General features: G+C 36.6%; 1 protein-coding gene and 1 non-coding gene across 9 annotated transcripts in view; both read left to right on the plus strand.

Annotated features, from left to right (window-relative positions):
- Positions 1 to 21,276, plus strand: part of RNGTT (RNA guanylyltransferase and 5'-phosphatase) — a 333,967-nt gene that overhangs the window by 228,150 nt on the left and 84,541 nt on the right. The gene's annotated exons all lie outside the window — the stretch shown is intronic.
- LOC123573200 (small nucleolar RNA SNORA73 family) lies at positions 9,850 to 10,035 on the plus strand. Its single transcript, XR_006697931.2, has one exon. It is a non-coding gene; the product is annotated as a small nucleolar RNA SNORA73 family (small nucleolar RNA).

Consider the following 21,276-nt stretch of genomic DNA (forward strand, 5'->3'; position numbering starts at 1 on the left):
GTCTCCAGCGGCTTCTCCTTCCTTGGGGTGTACACAGAGTCATCTCCGCAGTATATGAGGATCCTTTAAGCTAGGTTCCTGGCTGTTTCTTTCCACGTTGCTGAGAGCTTTGGTTATTCTTCACACTGAGTGGGTCCTGATTTCTCATCCCCGAGGCTGCCACAAGTGGGCGGGTCATGCTTCCTCGTGAGAGAGAACCAGAGACCGCCCTGGAAGGGAATGTAATCCCAGTCGAGCCCCCAAATTGTTATAATTAAGTTTTGGTGCCACAAAACAAATAGCACTAGAATATGAAATTTTAGTTGTCAGCAAGGCAAGGTACTTCTATAGAAGGGTATGCCCTTACACATGGAGCAATGGTGAACGCACACTTGGGCAAGGGAGGGAAAGGGGTTCTTATCCCTGATGCACGTGGCCGCTGTTGCTCTGTCCTTCCCCTATTGGCTAGGGTTAGACGGCACAAGGCTAAAGTAATTCCGATTGGCTAATTTAAAGAGAGTGACAGGGTGAGTGGTTTGGCGGGAAAAATGGTTATGACAGAGCAGGTAGTGGGAATTAGTCAGGGTGGAGCAGGTAATCGGAATGAGCCAGGGTGGAGTAAGTAATTGGAATGAGTCAGGGTAGAGCAGGTAATCGAAAAAGGTTGCTTTACGAGGAAGTTAAGTTTAAAAGTAGAAGACAAGGAATTGAACATACTGACATATTGATTCTTTGAAAAGAAATTTAGAGCTCATATCTAGCAATTCTCAAAAGAGCACGAACCCTATTATGAACTGCACATGTGAGGGATCTAGGTCACGTGCTCCTTATGAGAATCTAATTCCTGATGATCTGAGGTGGAAGTGTTTCATCCCAAAATCATCTCCCCCTTCCCCTGTCTGTGGAAAAATTTTCTTCCATGAAACCAGTGCCTGGTGCCAGAAAGGTTGGGGATCATCGTCCTAGATGGTATTACCTACCATACACCTAGGCTATATGGCATAGCCAGTTGCTCCTAGGCTACAAATGTGTACAGCATGTTACTATACTAAATATTGTAGGCAATTGTAACACAATTGTATTTACATATTATAACATATCTAAACAAGAAATTGTACAGTAAAAATAAGGTACAAAAGATTTTTTAAAATGGTACACCTGTATCAGGCACCTAATAGAACTTGCAGGACTGGAAGTTGCTCTGGGTAAGTGAGTGAGTGGTGAGTGAGTGTGAAGACCTATGACATTACTGCATAATGCTGTAGATTTTATAAACACTGCACACTTCAGCTACACTAAATTTATTTAAAAATTTTCTTTTCTTTAACAATAAATTAACCTTAGCTCACTATAACTTTTTTACTTTACAAACTTTTAGGATTTTTTTTTTTAACCTTTTGACTCTTTTGTAAAAAGAGTTAGGTTAAAATCCAAACACGGCTGGGCTCGGTGGCTCACGCCTGTAATCTCATCACTTTGGGAGGCTGAGGCAGGCGGATCACCTGAGGCTGGGAGTTTGAGACCAGCTTGGCCAACATGGTGAAATCCCATCTCTACTAAAAATACAAAAATTAGCCAGGCGTGGTGGGGCATGCCTGTAATCCCAGCTACTGGGGAGGCTGAGACAGGAGAATCACTTGAACCTGGGAGGCGGAGGTTGCAGTGAGCCCAGATTGCACCACTGCACTCCAGCCTGGGTGACAGAACGAGACTCTGTCTCAAAAAACAAAAAACAAAACCTAAACACATTGTACAACTGTGTAAAAAATTTTCTGTCTTGATATCCTTATTCTATAAGCTTTTTTATACTTTCAAAATTTTTAATTTTTAATGTTTTTAATTTTTTAATTTTACCGTTTAGTTAAAAACTAAGATGTTGTAGGTAGTGACTATCTTGGGCCGGTGACACAGGTGGTAAAGGAATTTATCAAGACAATTATAGGTAGAAAGGTAGATTTATTAGAGAAAGTGAAAATAATGTTGCAAAGTTGCAGTGGGCAGCACAGCAGAGAAGGGGCTGTCTGCAAAGTGACAGGGGCTGTAGGGAAGTTTTGTAGGGCTGTGCTGAGGGGGCTACATGGGTCATTGAGTTCTCAGGTTGTTTGTGATTAGCCATCTGTCAGAAGAATTGTTCATTGCTCTTTCCTACCTGGGGCCCCTTCCTCATTGTTGCTTCCTTATCAGAACTCCACATACATTAGCCTAGGCAATATAGGGTCAGGATAATCAGTTTCACTGTTTTTCACCTCCACATCGTGTCTGGCTCAGAGGTCTTCAGGGCCAGTAACATGCATGAAACTGTCATCTATGATAACAATGCCATGTTCTGGAATACCTCCTGAAGGACCTGCATGTGTTAATCTCTAAGTTAACTTTTTGTTATTGCTGTTCAATAAGTAGAAGGAATACACTCTAAAATAACAATAAAAATACACTATTGTAAATACATAAACTAGTAACATTTTCATTACTATCAAGTGTTATGTACTGTACATAATTATACATGCTGTACTTTTATACAACTGGCAGCACAGTAGGTTTGTTTTACACCAGCATTACCACAAACATGAATGTTACATTGCACTATGATATTATGATGTCACTAGATGATACGAATTTTTCAGCTTCATTATAATCTTATGGGACCACCTTTGATAACCATGTATCATTGTTCCAAACATTGTTATGAGGGTCATGACTATAGTTACTTTTCTTCTCCCACTCTCCTATATGTGAGGGGATTTTTCTTGGATCTGTAATGTGAGAACCTTGTCAAAAACCTAGAAATAAAGCCCATCAAAGTATTAAGGTTGCCCTAAGACTAGGTCAACAGCAGTTTTTTAATACCAAATAATCCATACTCACTTCCAGTAATTTGTCAAAATTATCATGCAAGTGTTCTTACCGTTTTATGACTCCAGCAGCTTTTGTTCAAGATATGCTGATCTGTGCTGTGCTTGGCTATGATTCTTTCTTTTCTCCTGTGTCTCTAGATTTTAGGGTAACAGTTTGCCCTGTGATCTGAATTCTCTGATGAGTCTTAGAAAAGTCATATATTTTTGGTTTGTTTAGCCTTTTTTCTTTTTTTAGGGTGGGAATGATGACTTGCAAGCTGTATTACATGTTGTAGCTGAAAACCAAAGTCTGTGTTCTTAAAATTTGTATATATCTGTTCTGTATTTCCTAATGATCACCTCTTTAATTACTTAATGAAAAAATACAACAGTTTTTACCACTACAGAAGCTTTTCTCAACTAAAACGTGCCTTAACCCTTAATGAATGTTAACTACTCATCATATACCCAGATTTACCTTTTTTTCCTTATAAATAGTACTTTTATATTTGCATAAGCGGTAGACCAGATTCCTAATCCGTTCGATAGTATTTTTCTTTAAAAGTGATCAGAAAAATTCTTTTTTTGAAATTATAATTTCATTAATGGCATAGCAAATACCATATTCACAACCTGGGCAATTAACATCTCTGGAGCTTTAGGGATCAAATTTAATGAAACAATAATAAGTACTAGGTTATTAAGGATGATTGGGAGGATAAGTTTCTTGTCGTTCTTTCTGATTAAGTCCACGGTTTGGATGAGAACACTAAACTCAGGAGAATGTTCCCAGAGAGGTGGTATAACTTGTATGAAAAATTAGAGGCTGACGTGTATATTGTGGTGTTTAGGTGAGGGTAAAGGGATTGTGGCTAGAAAATGAAAAAAGGCTGAAGACTATAGAAATTTGTTATCATTGTAAAGTTTAGGTGGGACAGAAAAAAATATCTGAAGGTCTTGAAATCTGAAAAGTATAGATTTAATAATAATTTTATCTCATAGGAACTGTAACATATTGATAATGCCCAAAATCTTTAATAGGTAGTGGAAACGTTTAACTTTTTTACTTGGGATATTCTATCTAATTAATGGCACCATTAAATATTAGTAGCATGCACCATTCGAGAATGAATGCTTTGTAATTGAATTCTCATTATAACCAATGCAATGGAAACATGTTAGACTAGGAGTTGAGCTCAACCAAGGTTTTAGTTCTCCTCTAGACCACTAACCACAAAGTAGGGATGTCTTTTTATTCTTTACTCTGCACCAGATGCCAGCCTGGAGATGCTCAGCACTTCTTGAATGATGAAATGAGTAGATGGACTGACAGGTGAACCAGTAAACACGAATGGCTTTTTGTTTCTTTATATGTAAAGTAAGAAAGATGACAAGGAATTCTGCTAGGTTATCTTTGAATTTTTTACCTATTTTTATGATAATACGTACTTTGGTACAAGTACCCTGAGAACTTCAAATTAAATTCTTTTGAAAGAAATAAAACATTTTGTTAAATACACATCTTTTAAATGCAAATTGAAAAGCAAGTGTCCTTGGATTTCAGAGGCTTTTTTTTTTTTTTTTGAGACGGAGTCTGTCTCTGTCTCCCAGGCTGGAATGCAGTGGCGCGATCTCGGCTCACTGCAAGCTCTGCCTCCTGGGTTCATGCAATTCTCCTGCCTCAGCCTCCCCAGTAGCTGGGACTACAGGCGTTCGCCACCAGGCCCGGCTAATTTTTGTATTTTTTTTTTTTAGTAGAGACGGGGTTTCACCATGTTGGCCAGGATGGTCTCGATCTCCTGACCTTGTGATCTGCCCACCTCGGCCTCCCAAAGTGCTGGGATTACAGGCGTGAGCCACCGTGCCCGGCCTCAGAGGCTTTTTAATATAGATAAAATTTAAATTGAGTTCTTTAGCCAAGCTGAATAAATGTACGAGGTAAAAATGCAATCTCTTCATAAGTTTCACAGAGTAAACACTGGAAGTTGCAATAATAAATATGTAAAGTTTTTGTTTTTATTACAAATGTAGAGGATTACAGGTAGTTTAACATTTGGAATGCAGGTATTAAAGTACTATAATCAAGTTGGAAGAAGCAGTATAAATCTGAAATTTTCTCAGTAACCAGTTGAATACATTTAGACTAGAGAATGAATCATTTATTTCAGTTCAAAGTTGCAGTGTCTGAGTTGAACCGCAGAAGGAATAAAAAACTCCAAATTTGTTTAAGAATAGCAGATAACTGAATTCCAAGTGATAGCCTGTGATTTTCAAGGCAGTCAGAAAAGTTTCATGGAAGCCAAGTGAAGGGAAAGCCAAATGTCAAATGTGGCATTCCTTCATTCAGTAAGCATTTATTGATAGATTGCAGTATTCTAGGCAGAGGGATTGAAGAAGGCCAACCATGATGACCTCTCTAAGTCTATTGAATTTGCCAATAATACACTTGCACTAAGTGGTCCTAGTGAACCTAAATCTCAAGTCTGCTATTTTCTTAATGCCCATTTTCTTATCCAAATAACTTGTACATTAGGCTTGTAACTGCTTTACTTAGATGCTTATTTTCTATGACTCTAAATATATATCATTGCTTTTAACCATTTTTATACTATGAAAAGGGATAGCCTTCTGCTGCAATGAGATTTGTGAACATATATTTTAAAAGAAATATATCAACTAAACATCTGGTTTTGGACATACTCTGTATCCTCTCTTCCACTAATTTTTTTTTATTATTATTATACTTTTAAGTTCCAGGGTACATGTGCATAACGTGCAGGTTTGTTACATATGTATACATGTGCCATGTTGGTGTGCTGCACCCATTAACTCGTCATTTACATTAGGTATATCTCCTAATGCTGTCCCTCCCCGCTACCCCTCCCCACAATAGGCCCCGGCGTGTGATGTTCCGCTTCCTGTGTCCAAGTGATTTCTTTGTTGAATTCCCACCTATGAGTGAGAACATGAGTTCTATGAGTGAGAACATGCAGTGTTTGATTTTCTGTTCTTGTGATAGTTTGCTGAGAATGATGGTTTCCAGCTGCATCCATGTCCCTACAAAGGACACGAACTCATCCTTTTTTATGGCTGCATAGTATTCTGTGGTGTATATGTGCCACATTTTCTTAATCCAGTCTGTCACTGATGGACATTTGGGTAGATTCCAAGTCTTTGCTATTGTGAATAGTGCCGCGTTAAACATACGTGTGCATGTGTCTTTATAGCAGCATGATTTATATTCCTTTGGGTATATACCCAGTAATGGGATGGCTGGGTCAAATAGTATTTCTAGTTCTAGATCCTTGAGGAATTGCCACACTGTTTTCCACAGTGGTTGAACTAGTTTACAGTCCCACCAACAGTGTAAAAGTGTTCCTCTTTCTCCACATCCTCTCCAGCACCTGTTTCCTGACTTTTTAATGATTGCCATTCTAACTGGTGTGATATGGTATCTCATTGTGGTTTTGATTTGCATTTCTCTGATAGCCGGTGATGATGAGCATTTTTTCATGTTCTGTTGGCTGTATGAATGTCTTCTTTTGAGAAGTGTCTGTTCATATCCTTTGCCCACTTTTTGATGGGGTTTGTTTTTTTCTTGTAAATTTGTTTGAATTCTTTGTAGTTTCTGGATATTAGCCCTTTGTCAGATAGTAGATTGCAAAAATTTTCTCCCATTCTGTAGGTTGCCTGTTTACTCTGATGTTAGTTTCTTTGCTGTGCAGAAACTCTTTAGTTTAATTAGGTCCCATTTGTCAATTTTGGCTTTGTTGCCGTTGCTTTTGGTGTTTTAGACATGAAGTCCTTGCCTATGCCTATGTCCTGAATGGTATTACCTATGTTTTCTTCTAGGATTTTTATGGTTTTAGGTCTAACATTTGAGTCTCTAATCCATCTTGAATTAATTTTCATATAAGGTGTAGGGAAAGGATCCAGTTTCAGCTTTCTACTTATGGGTAGTCAGTTTTCCCAGCACCATTTATTAAATAGGGAATCCTTTCCCCATTTCTTGTTTTTGTCAGGTTTGTCAAAGATCAGATGGCTGTAGATGTGTAATATTATTTCTGAGGGTTCTGTTCTGCCCATGGGTCCATATTTCTGTTTTGGTACCAGTACCATGCTGTTTTGGTTACTGTAGCCTTGTAGTATAGTTTGAAGTCAGGTAGCGTGATGCCTCCAGCTTTGTTCTTTTGGCTTAGGATTTAAGATTGTCTTGGCAATGCGGGCTCTTTTTGGTTCCATATGAACTTTAAAGCAGTGTTTTCCAATTCTGTGAAGAAACTCATTGGTAGCTTAATGGGGATGGCATTGAATCTATAAATTACCTTGGGCAATATGGCCATTTTCACAATATTGATTCTTCCTATCTATGAGGATGGTATGTTTTTCCATTTGTTTGTGTCCTCTTATTTCACTGAGCAGTGGTTTGTAGTTCTTCTTGAAGAGGTCCTTCACATCCCTTGTAAGTTGGATTCCTATGTATTTTATTCTCTTTGAAGCAATTGTGAATGGGAGTTCACTCATGATTTGGCTCTCTGTTTGTCTGTTATTGGTGTATAAGAATGCTTGTAATTTTTGCACATTATTTTGTATCCTGAGACTGCTGAAGTTGTTTATCAGCTTAAGGAGATTTTGGGCTGAGATGATGGGATTTTCTAAATATACAATCATGTCATCTGCAAACAGGGACAATTTGACTTCTTCTTTTCCTAATTGAACACCCTTTATTTCTTTCTCCTGCCTGATTGCCCTAGCCAGAACTTCCAACACTATGTTGAATAGGAGTGGTGAGAGAGGGCGTCCCTGTCTTGTGCCAGTTTTCAAAGGGAATGCTTCCAGTTTTTGCCCATTCAGTATGACATCGGCTGTGGGTTTGTCATACATCGGTCTTACTATTTTGAGATACATTCCATCAATACCGAATTTATTGAGAGTTTATAGCATGAAGGGCTGTTGAATTTTGTCAAAGGCCTTTTCTGCATCTATTGAGATAATCATGTGGTTTTTGTCTTTGATTCTGTTTATATGCTGGATTACATTTATTGATTTGCGTATGTTGAACTTCTTCCACTAATTTTTAAAGGTTTTCCTCATATAATCTACTTCTTCACTGTGGTTCATTTAATTTTTTCCTAATTGGAAGATAGCACAAAGAGTTGGCAGTATACATTTCTATGTGACTTTAAGCATGTACAGAAATGTTGCAACTTCAGTCTGATTAGGAATAATGATAAAATAATATAAATATAAATAAGGAATAAAATAAATTAGAAAATTAGGGGCTCCAAACCTCTTTAAAGTATTTTCCTTTTGTTATAACCCATTTTTTTTCTTATATGAACTCATTTTTATGATATAGTCTTGTCATTAGGGCAAATCATAGACTTGAATTAAAAGATCACTAGACACCACTTTATTTTTTTAAGTTTTTGTCAGCCTCCATCTATTAATATATCTTTCCTTCTATTTCTCCAGCCTAGTGCCTTATAACAATAGGAGCTCTATAAACAGTACTTTTTTTTTCTTTTTTCGGGGGTGGGGAGACAGTCTCACTCTGTTGCCTAGGCCGGACTACAGTGGCACAATCTCGGCTCACTATAACCTCCACCTCCTGGGTTCAAGTGATTCTCGTGCCTTAGCCTCCTAAGTAGCTAGGATTACAGGCATGTGCCACTACACCCGGCTAATTTTTGTATTTTTAGTAGAGATGAGGTTTCCCCATGTTGGCTAGGCTGGTCTGGAACTCCTGGCCTCAAGTAATCTGCCTGCCTCCCAAAGTGCTAAGATTACAGGCATGAGCCACCACACCTGGCTATAAACAGTACTTAAATGGTGAGTTAGCACTTTCTTGTGAATTTCTGTAATACACTCTATTCTTTCCCTACTCTTTGCCTCCTGACCAGATTGATTCAGTAGGAGCTACTATTGAAGATAATTAACCTAGGAATGAAGTTGAATGGTCTCCCCTTGGTCTTCACTGATATCTTTGTGGGTGGCTCCCCCACTCAACCTTCTCTGTTCCTACCCCAGCAGAAGGTTGGGACTTCTTTTTACAACCTACAGAGGATGGATGTCTAGCTTCACCACTTGGCCTTTGCTGGTAGGGTTGGGGGTGGGCTGCTGTTTTTTTCTGTGGTGTTTAGCTAGAGTGGAGTGGTTCTTGTTGAAAAGCTTCTGTCTTGCTAGGCTGGCCTGCTTCCTGGATAGAGAGGGCATGCTTTTCTTGGGGCTTTTTTTTTTTTTTCCTGGGTCTCCTCCCATTGGTGTTTTTGGGTTGTTGGCGTCTCCAGTACCCAGTTTGAAATACATGAGACAAAAAGAAAATACATGAAACCAATCAACGAACCAAACAAACAAACAAAGAAACAAATACATGAGACAAAAAGAAAACCCATCGTTTTGTTCCTTGGATCCTGAGCTCCCTTGTCAGACTGCCACCTTCTCTCCATCTTCTGAAAACAGAAGTTTTGCAGGAACATAGAATTTAATTTACAAAAGTTATATTATGCATAACCTTAGAACAGTTGACACTGTGTTTGCTCACTAATTACTTGTTGAATTGAAATAAAGAATAGGTGCATATTTCTTGAGATGTTTGTATCCATTTAAGATCTTTGTGATTTGAGAAAGGAATAGGTAAGTAAAATAAACACCTAAAGCAGTTCTACCAAATTAATTTTCAAATCAACAATTTCTACATCTTTTAGTAAACAATTTATAATTTAGAGGAGGAAAGATAAAAAGTTTTATATTGAACAATAACCTCAGTCTTTTAGGATTGTTACATGAAATTCATTTTGGATGATCATTTATCTTTTAATTCTTCTAGTGCTGTAGATTAAATGAGCCTGGTGTTGTATTACTAAACTATAGATCCTTTGTGGAGCCAGTGGAGGCTTTCTATTCTAAACCGTAAGTTCTCACTTATTTTGGGGCTGTCCCACACCCTGAAAGATAAAGATTCAAATGAGTCAGGTGATCTTTTCACAAATGCAATTGGAGTGTTCAGTGTACATTTTTAAAAGTACTTTTACTTTCAGCTTGAGTCACTCTTCCCAGGCTTTATCTAGGCTTAGGTTAGCTAGGGCTGTGTCCCATGGTGTACAGTCCCTTTACACAATGTTGGAGATCAAACTTGGCTTCATGTCTTGCTTCATATTCCCACGGCCTCTCAGAGTCCTGTGGACGATGACTGAGGAGACAAACCATGCAAGCAACATACTTTTTAAAAAGTCAGTTTCAATAATGACTTAATTTTAAGTTATAATTTCATGGAACACTTTCATCACTTTCTGTTTCACAGTATTTTACCCAGTTATTAATTAATCTAAGTAGTGTATCTTCGGGAGGTAAGACAGTTATTTCCATTTTACAGATGAGGAAATCAAGAAAAGTCATTTAGTTTATGACTTATCCAAGAGCATTCAGTGAGTTGAGATTAGAAGTGGAACAACAGACCAAGATTGGAACTCTAAATGTTTTCTTTAACCACCATCCTGTGCTTAGCCCCATAGACCGTGCCAGTAACCAAATTAAATTTATTTATCTTTCACAATGAGAACAAGGGGGAAATTATCCAATTAGAATTTTGTTATAGACATGGTCTGTAAATATCTAATTTTCAGTCTGATGCATCAAGAATGTTAAATCATTATCATATGTCCTCTTTCATATGTAGTATAATAGAAAGCCCGTAATACAAGATGATAATTTTTTAAAAAATATTCTTATTAAGAAATATGGTAGTTATTTGAAAATAAACAATTCAGTTTAATTTTTTACAATGTAAAGAAAAATGTGATATGTACATAGCAAACATAAATATAGTACATATACTTTTCATTAGATATATTCTATATCTGCACTTCATACATTATACATACACAATATAAGACACTGAAAATTTGGGATAGGTTTATAAACTATCGATGCTACCACATGAAAGAATACTGTTGTGTGAAATAATTGGAATTTGGGAACAGGCTTATTTAATTTTCATCTTCGCCTTCCCCATTAGTTTAAATGTATTTAAATATTTATCTAAATACGGTGTCAGATTGGTCTGCTATAATAAGAATACCGTAGACTAGGTAACTTAAACAACGGATATCTACTTTCCCTGGTTTTAGAGGATGGGAAGTCCAAAATTAGGGTGCCAGCATGGTCAGGTTCTGGTGAGGCCCTCTTCCTGGTTTCCATATGGTGGCCTTCTTGTTGTATCCTCACATGGCAGAGAGAAAGGAAGCAAGTGTTACTGAGTCTCATATGAAGGCATTAATCCCATCATGAGGATTCTACCCTCCTGACTTAATTGCGTCCCAAAGGTCCCACCACCTCATACCATCTCTTTGAGGGTTAGGGTTTCAACACATGACTTGGGGAACACATAACATATAGATATAGTTTCTTTTTAGAGTAGTTTGTTTCATGTTGGGAAAAAGTTACTCAAAATTAAGGGCCTAAATTCTAGATACACCTCTTAGTCTGCTAAATATATTGATTATGGAAGCACATTTGCAGGATTGTCTTTGAGAGTTAGCATCCTGACACTGCAATTCATTTGTATTGTAGCATCATCATGGAGATTTCCTTTGTGCTTCTTCCTTTTCACACTTTCTCCTATTCCTGAGATTCTCTTTATGCACTCTATTAAAATTCAAGTCAACATCAGGTAAAGCTGGGTCATAATGTATTGCTTTTTCAGACAGCGGCTTCTGTTTTTCACATTGAGTATTTTCTTTAAAATGACTCAGTTTGAAGTGATACTAAAGAAGTTTAAAATTAGAGACCATAGCTCAGTTATCTAAGATTAGGAATGCCTATAATAAAACTAAAGTATTATCAGGCACACCGCCTTGTGCTTACAGTCCTAGCATTTTGGGAGGCCAAGGTAGGAGGATCACATGAGGACAGGAATTTGAGGCCAGCCTGGTGGGTAACATGGTGAGACCGTATCTCTACAAAAAATAACCAGAAAATTGTCTGGTCATGGTGATACGTGCCTGTAGCCCTAGCTACTTGGAAGACTGAGGTGGGAGGATCACTTGAGTCCAGGAATTCAAAGCTGCAGTGAGCTATGATCACACCACTGCATTCCAGTCTGAAGGACAGAGTGGGACCGTATTTTTAAAAAACAACACAACCTATTTATTATACATTTTATATCCCAAGTCCAAATTAATTATTCCTATGTTTGAAGTCCCATATTATTTGATTATTAGCATTTATTTTATTTTGCCTTGTATTATATGAGCTGTTTACTTGATCCTCACAGAGTGTAATAAAGTGCTTTACACTTTGCCTATTCTCAAGTACATATTTTAGATTAAATTTATTCCCCTAAAGAAAAGATCAACATGCGACCCCTTTCTGATATCTGGTCCATTAGTGTGGATATGTTGATTTTGTTTTTATTCCAGCTTGCTTCTCTTTAGACTATCAAATTATAGATTCATTTTTAGTTTTACTTTCTATTAATAGTGTATTCACTAGTTAGATTGTTTTCCCAGTATTCTTTTAATTTCTCATGGTAAGAATAGATTATCATTTCTCAATTACTTCTAAATATAAATTCCCTTCTAATAAATGCCATTTAGATATCCAGTCCAACTGTAACAGTGCCTACCACACAGTAGGTGCTCAAAAAATCAAAAAATGAGTAAATGGATGAATGAGTGAACTAACGAATGCTCCTTACCGCCTGTCCATTTGATAGTTTATTCATGTATGTATTTATCAATATGACTGCTATGTTCATATATTTGCTGTTGCTAAAAATTCTTAAACTTCTCAGTGGTAAAGGCTGACTCTCTGCAAGTGGGCGTGAACATGTTACCTCAAACCTATTAATTTAAGATGTAGCAAGTTAATATTATCCAATGTAGATTGATAGTCTAAGACCCACTAAGAATTGCATGGAATTGTTATATAGATTAAATGAGGTATACAAATGTAAAGGGAGTCTGTATAACTGTAAAGTACTACACCAAGGTTAGTTTGGTTAAGCACACTTTTATTAATATGGAACTAATAATACGTGTTGTAGTTACTAACTATATTTCTTAGAATATGCAATGTACGTTTGAGCAAACAGACTGGATTATATAAATTGTCAAGATTGGAACTAAGCTCTTCAGGAGTATCTAATTCTTGGCAAGGTGTCTTTAGGTGTTCCTAAATAATTGGAGGATGTAATTATGAGAAAATTTATAAATGAATAACTAAGTATGTACTGTTGACAGATCATTATTGAAAAGCAGATTTCTAGATGTCAGCACTACAACTTAAAAGTGAAGCTTTTTATTTTGAATGAAATATTAGTAGTTTGGGTTTATTTGTACAAAATATTCAAAGACTGGATGTTGAAAGATTAAACTTGTCTCTAGAGATTATTTAAGAACAAGACTAGATTTTCTGTTCATTTGAAATTAGAAATGAAGGAAACAAGTAAAATGGTTTATAGTTGAAAATGTATTGTGAATTGGAAAGGATTTTCAGTTCCACTCAAGAAAACATTTAAGTCCATTAGTAATATCTGGCCTTTTAATTTTAAGCCAAAAACAATTTACTAAGGATAGTCTAACTTTAAAAAAGTCACTGTGAAATATGTTTCTTGGTTTACAGTTTTGAGCGTTTGGAAAGCTATATAATTTTTTTCTTACCTCATACAAAAAGAGAGCATTTATCTTTTTTCTATAAAATTTTCTTTTCACTGATGTCATTTTGTTATGCTCCTTGCATTTGTACAATAGGATAGTACAAAGTACTGTGGTCTTATTATTCAATGGAAATGTGGCCTTTCAGGGATCATTTGCTGTCTAGAAGTCTATTTACCAGTAGTTACGAACAGGCTGTGCTTCACCGTTAGATTGATGTGGTTGCAAGGCAGCATTTTAAAAAGAGAAGAGTTTTAAATATCATGCTTGGAAAAGATCTGAAGGACAATTAAAATCTAATGTCTAATAACCATTTTAATGCAGATATCATTTTAAAATTGTTTATATTTTGTTCCCTTTCTTTGGTATAATAAGTCCGTTAGTCATGATTTCTTTTAAGAACCTACTTAGGATTTTAGGCAGATAAAGGCAGTTGTCTTAACCTCTAAACAACATATAGTGTATTTAAATACATATGTATGATAAATCCTTGCAATTTTAGATCAAACCCTTTTGGAAGTCCAGATGTGGTCTGCACACTGGTTGAGTAGAAATTCACTTTTTTTGTTTGTTTGTTTGAGAGATGAGAACTTGCTATGTTGCCCAGGGATCCTCCAGGCTCAGCTTCCGGAGTAGCTGGGACTATAGGTGCACTCTACTGCGCCCAACTCCCAAGTTCATTTCTGTATTGACTTCGTAGAGTAACTTGCTTAACAAATTGATAATTATACATACATTTCAAAAAATATGTTTAGCCTTGCTAAGAGAAAAACAAAATCTTTCAAAGAATCATTAAGCAATTTCAATTGCATTTGTTTATATACAAACAATATATTGTTTACAGTGTCTAGCATAACTTCTTTGTATATGCTCATTTTAGTAACAGTACAAGGCTGAATGAGGGAAACATATAATAGAGAAATGGCAAGCCGACTGAAAGATATAGTTAAAATAGTTTCTTAATTCTGTTTGTACTTTCCAATATGGTAGCCACTAATGATGTATAGCTGTTGAGCACTTGAAATGTGGCTAGACTGCAGTGAGATGTGCTGTAAGTATAAAATAACACACCACATTTTGAAGACTCGATGCAAAAAGAAAGAATGTAAAATATCTCACTAATAACTGATATGTATTGCTATGTTGAAATAATGTTTTAGAACATATGGTTAAATAAAATGTATTATTAAAATTCATCTTTTTTAAATATGACTACTAGGAAATTTAAAATGATATATGTGCTTGCATTTCTAGATAGCACTATTAAACAGCACTGATCTGTATGATCTTAAACATTACAATTATATATTGGATAACTGCAGCTTTAGCTTGTGTTCTAGAAGGAGTTCAGATGTTGTACCTGTTTTGGCCGCATTTTCCTTCTTTGTATTCTTCTCTCACTCAGCCTTGGTCCAGTTTGAGAGCTGTTAGTGTTCCAGCGTAAGATTCTCTTCTTAATCCTCTTTTTTTTTTTTTTTTTTTAAAGACTGAGTCTCACTCTGTCATCCAGGCTGGAATACAGTGGCGCAATCTTGGCGCACTGTAACCTCCACCTCCCGGGTTCAAGCGATTCTCCTGCCTCAGCCTCCTCAGTAACTGGGATTACAGGCGTGTGCTACCACGCCTGGCTAATTTTTGTATTTTTAGAGGCAGGGTTTCACCATGTTGGTCAGGCTGATCTCGAGCTCCTGACCTCATGATCTGCCCACCTCGGCCTCCCAAATTGCTGGGATTACAGGTGTGAGCCACCGCACCCGGCCAATCCTCATAATATTTTAAGATGATTTCATCTTCCTTCCTCTAGAGGTCACAGACATTGGCAAGTCATTCCCTAAGTGAATATGAATAATATTATATGTTTTGAAGAAGTGAAATCTGTGGTCTAGCTACCTTTCAGATTCCCCTTTTCTCTCAGAGGAAGGCTTTTGCCTGCATGGTAGTATTGTCACAATCTGTAACTTATAGTTCAGATTCAAAAACCCCTTTTCTTACTGGAAAGCATGTACAACAACAGAGAAAATAAAAATAAATTAAAAAAACAGCATAAACACCATTTTTAGAAGGCAAAAAAAAAAAAAAAGTCTGCAAACCCCAAAGTGCTGCTTAAAGTGATTGAAACCCAGCAGAGAGGTGAAACAGCACTGGGGGCAGGGAGCTGAGAGGCCAGCGTGGTGACAGATTTCAGAACGCACCAGCACTAAGGAACTACCTGAAGGCCTGGCACCAGCCCTAAAGACCAAAGGCTGGAGCTGGTGCCACCATGGTCAAAGCTGAGATCTGGCATTAGGCAATAGCCACTTAGTCAGGGGAAGGAGGAGAGGGAAACAGAAGGTGTGGGACAGTATCTAGTAGGATCAGACCTCAGCTGGCAAACAGAAATACATTTTCTGAAGTTCAGGTGTCATCTTGGAGAGTAGGCCTGTTACTCTTGGGACAACGGTCAGTGAGGTAACTAGGCAACTGAGGGGAGCTAAGCTGGCTGCAGAAGCTCTCCTGGACCTAGTGATGCAAAACACTAATTTGAAAAAGATAGTTTCACACTGTGGCATGGAAAAGAGAGCTCTTGAAGATTGGAAAAGGCTGCCTTTATCCCTCCTTCCCCCAGCCCTTCCCTCTCTGGAACCTCCTACCTGGTTCAGGAAAATCTAATCTATTCAGCCAACTTTGTAACCATAAGTTACAAAGTGTATTCATATGGCATCAATTCAAACATACTATTAAAACAGAAGGAAAACACATGAGAAAGAAGCATACTGGCAGATTAATTCTTCCCTGGTCCACTCATCGAACCTGAGTGCACTAGTGCTTCTGCTTGTCTACTTAGATCTTGATTTTTTTGGTTTCTTTTATTAAAACATAATGTTTTGAACAGTAGAAACTATTGTTCCAGCACAAAATGTAGTATCTACATCCTAGAAGGCCTTTTGTACTTTAAGATGGTGTAAATGCTTGGGTAATAGCATTTATCATGATTGGAAAAGGATTGCCATCAGTCTCTCTAGATTAGGAAAAAGTGGTCTCAGAATGGTGGATTTTTTAGTTTGCCGCCTTCTTTTTTTTTTTTTTTAATGTTAGGGAAGCTATGAAGTGTACTTATGATTGCCAAATTCACCTACTGAAGGCTACTTTATGCATAGTGTGTGGCGTTCATCCATGAGTTTCAGATAGGGAAACAGGCACTGACATTAAGGATCCCAGACAATTTGCTGACTTTGAAGCATTAAATGGGTAGCTACTGTTCAGTTTTTTTCTGTCTTTTTACTTAGGAGACTTTTCATAGGTTGAAAGCACAAAGAACCAAGTATAATAATAGTGTTCACATCTTTTCTAGATAGCATATTCCTTTCAGATGAAGGCTCAAGACCTGCATACTCACTCCCCCGCCCCGCCCCTCCATCCCCAAAAGAATAAAAACATACTCCAAATTGCATGTGATTTTAGGTGGTTTGAAGATCCTCTAAAGCTTCTCCATGGGCCCTGAGTTAATAACTCCCATTTTAAAGAGTATACTTTTTTTTTTTCCTTCTCACGGTGGAATCTTTTGGACTTCTTGTTTCTAGAGGGTCAGTAAGGCAGGCTCTGGATTTCTGATGTCATCTTTTCAGTTGTTATATTTAAAATTGGACTTATAATTTACTCGTCTTATTGACTGATACAGTAAAATGTAAATGATTATTAGTGTTTTGCTTATAAATTGCTTGACTAATTTTTGCCTACTATCTAAAACATTTGCCAAAATTTCTCAAATAACCAATGCTAAGCTTAATTCATCACATTAAGCTTGATTCATCACCTTTTTCCTCTTTAGGGGAATTGACTTCTCTTTGTGTAGTCATATTGATTTAACAAGAAGTATTTTAATGTCTTCGTTGTTTGAGGAAGAATTGGCAGACCTAAATATATACCAGTTTCGTATTATTTAGAGTTATAGAGTAATGATTCATGTGATAGGTTCTTGCTGGTTTTAAAAGTATGTATCTAAAACCATTTATGAGTTAATTTTTATGTAGGTAATTTAATTCCAAAAACTGTGTCAGGCTGAGTTAAAGAAGTTACAAAACATTTATTTGTGTGTTTTAGACATAAGTTGTTTCACTTTATTTTAAGCTTCCTTGATATTTGCTTAAGTTACATTTTTATCTTGCAAAATAGTTGGAAACAAGCATGCCATTTTCAGGTATTATAGTAGAATTCTGTTTTGAAAAAGTACTAGTCAAAAGAGGTTTTTTTCTAACTTTCAGATTGCTGCTTGGAACCCTTTAAATTACAGAATCATATTAATGTGCCTTTGTTACCTGATATCTGACAAGGAATCTATTCGTGCTGTTTCTTGTTTATAGTGCCAGTTCTTTGTATCCCTAAGTTATTTATATAAAATAGATAAATTTACAGTGTCTTTTTTTCTTCTCACTAGCCATGTGTTTTATCTAATAGTAAAGATTATACCTTGAAAAATAAAATACAGAGGCACCTCTATTTTCTTGTAAAATGTACCTGATCTCAGAGATAACGCCTTGCTTTACCTCATTTTACCACCAAATACAGAGTTATTTCTTTTCTACTGAAAAAAAGCACTTCAATGCATTGATGACATACTTATCTCATTGATGCATATTCATTCTAAGGCTTGTCTCATGATGCTTGCTTGCTGCTGATGATTTGCTCATCTTAATTTTTTTTTAAAGTCATGAGAACAACCTTTGTGTTTTTGGAGTCAAGGAATATTGGCAGATTCAGTCTCTGCTTGTCTTCTTAACTGAAGTCTCTTTATTGTTGGGATCTCTTATGGTATTCTACTGATTTCTCTTTCCTTCTCTACTCTCCATTCTGCCTACTCCCTTCCAAATAATTCACATCTAAGACTCCTGAAACAGAAGTGTTAGTCTTAGGTTCCTTTACATATCAACACCATTTTGAGTATCACCTGCTAGAAATTGAAAGGAGGCTCTGAGTTTGTGAGTTCCACGGTAGTAACAACCAAACTTCAGAAAATGAAGTGGAAAATTTCAGTTTAATCATAGCAATAAATTCACTTTGTCTCTACTGACCATAGTCATAATATTTGCAAAGTGATGTTTCTTGACTCTTATACTACAGATGACTTCAGATGTGTTAGTACCAGCTAAGAATGTAATACCACAGCATTTAAAAAATTTGCATGAATCTCGGGTTTCTTTTTCTAACGCTAAATTAAGGAAGAATTTTAGGAAGCTGTTAAGCTTCTTCATTACATATTTCTATTTATGCTTCATCTGTCATCTCATTTATAGGAATCCTTCCTTAAATTTCCCTAAGACCAGGTAATCTTTATCTTGTTCAGATCATGTTAGAACTTTAGCTGTCAGTTTTGGTTTTGCATATCAAAATATTTTAGGGAAAGTAATCTACATATAAGTTTGCTTCATATTCTTTCACTAAAAAATCTGTATTACATTTCTCAAGTATATTTTAGACTGACATTATACCACTGGTTAGTTTTTCTACAAGGAGACGTGTTATTTTTTGTTTGTGTTGCTTTTTCTTATTTATCAAGCAACCATTGATCACCTGCCATGTGTCAGGCACTATGCTTAGAGGCTTGGGATTAGGATATAAAATGTCTTATGATGACACTTGACAGGTTTTGATAAGAGACTCTTAAAATATGAAACCTTTATCAGTGTGAGTTTCAGTGTTGAGTCGTAGTGCATCTAAAGGAATTCCATAAAACCAGCATTTTAGTGTTAGGGTTGAGAAGTCTTTAGTAATGAGAAGACTACTATACTACATGGTTCATGTGAGCCTGTAATCAAATTCACCAGTTTCTTTTAGGTTTCTTCAAACTTGCTGCCTCTTTAAGATGATGAGCTCCCAAGAGTGGGGAGCTCTACCTGGTCCAGAGTCTGACATATACTATAAATAAGTAATATATAATATGATTGATTAGTGTGGATGATTCAAATTCCATGAAGAGGGAGAAGATGGGAAAGAGCCAAGATGAATAGAAGTTTAGCCTAGTTTTCCTCCCTTGTTGCCTTTCTCTTTTTTTCTCTAATTCCCTTTTTAAGAAGCAGACCATGTTGACTGAAGATACCCTCTGAAGAGGCTGGATAGAGCTTTTCAGGCCCAAACTTAGATTTGATTATGTTCTGGGAGATTAATTATCCTTAACCAAACTTCTTAATTTTATTATTTTTTAATGAATTTGGGAGTATCCATGGTTTATTAAGTGAAAAAAATTAAGATGCTAAATAAAATATTTTGTATCTTCCCATTAGGTTAACATACACTTAGATAAAAGTTTCATGTTCCTTTGATCATAAAGGAGAGTGAAATGATTCACTCCCATCTTGATCATATTGAATATCATAGGAAGGAGGAAGAGAAGATTATTAACAGTTGCATTACATACCTTTTATTGTTTGGCTTGTTATGGGAAGGCATTACCCTGGTAATTAAACAAAATCAATAAAATAAAACAATAAAATACATAAAATTTAAACAATAAAACACAGCAACAAAACAAAGGATTGAGTCTGTCTCTTTTAATATAAGCAGTTGCATTGGCCTCTATTCAAGTTTGCCTATGTACAACACAAATATTGTGATATGTTAGAAAGAGGCCAAAGCTTGCCAAGCTTAAGGTGGGTCCTGGTATATCTTTCCTCAAAACAAGGTACCTAATAATCTACATTAAGCTAAACTGAGAGATACCACATTAGTGATTCTTTCCAGATAAAGATCCTCTCTAAAGTGATTCATCAGCTTCCCCTGGGAAGAATTGCGGCATTACTCAAGCTTATTTACTTATTTATTTATATATATTTTATTTTTCCAAACTTTTAGATTCAGGATGTACATTTGTAGGTTTATTATCTGGGCATATTGTATGATGCTGAGGTTTGGAATATGGGTGATCCCATCACCCAGGAACTGAGCATAGTGACCAACAGTTTTTCAACCATTGCCTGCTTCCCTTCCTCCTTCCTTTAGTAGTCCGCATTGTCTATTGTTGCCATCTTTATGTCTATGAGTACCCAGTGTTTAGCTCCCACTTAAGAGAACCTGCGTTTTCTGTCCCTGTGTTAATTCTCATAGGACAGTTGCGTCCAGCTATATCCATATGGCTACAAAGTACATGATTTTGTCCTTTTTTATGACTCTGTAGTATCCCACGGTGTATGTCTACCACATTTTCTTTAGTCCACCGTTGTTGGACACCTAGGTTGATTCCATGTCTTTGGTATTGTGAATAGTGTCACAGTGAACATGCAAGTATGTGTGTCTTTTTGGTAGAATGATTTGTTTTCTCAGCTTACTGCAACCTCTGCCCCTTGGGCTCAAGTTATCCTTCCACTTCAGCCTCCTGAGTAGCTAGGACCGCAGGCATGCACCACCACACCCGGCTTTTTTTTTGTTGTTTTTTTTTTGTATTTTTAGTAGAGACAGTGTCTCACCATGGTGCCCAGGCTGATCTCGAACTCCTGAACTCAAATCTGCCCAATTCAGCCTCCAAAGTGCCGGGATTACAGGTGTGCGCCATGGCACCCAGCCCAAAATTCATATTTTAATAAAAGGGATGCATATCTAATGTTTACTAAAGGATTATTCAAGTTAAAATTAATAGTCACTATAGTGAAGACCAATTTAACTTGTATTCTATAAGTGAGACACTGAGGCGATTCTTTGTATTTTGGTTATAGTTCATGTTTCCGTCAGCATTTTGTAGAGAGTTCTATGAAGCTGAACTCATCCTTGAAATTTAGAGTTGCCATAATTCTTTTTAATGTGGTATATAACAATCTCAATCTTTCTGGGATCTGTAATTT

Source organism: Macaca fascicularis, chromosome 4, assembly GCF_037993035.2.
Source record: "Macaca fascicularis isolate 582-1 chromosome 4, T2T-MFA8v1.1".
NCBI classification, from domain to species: Eukaryota; Metazoa; Chordata; class Mammalia; order Primates; family Cercopithecidae; genus Macaca; species Macaca fascicularis.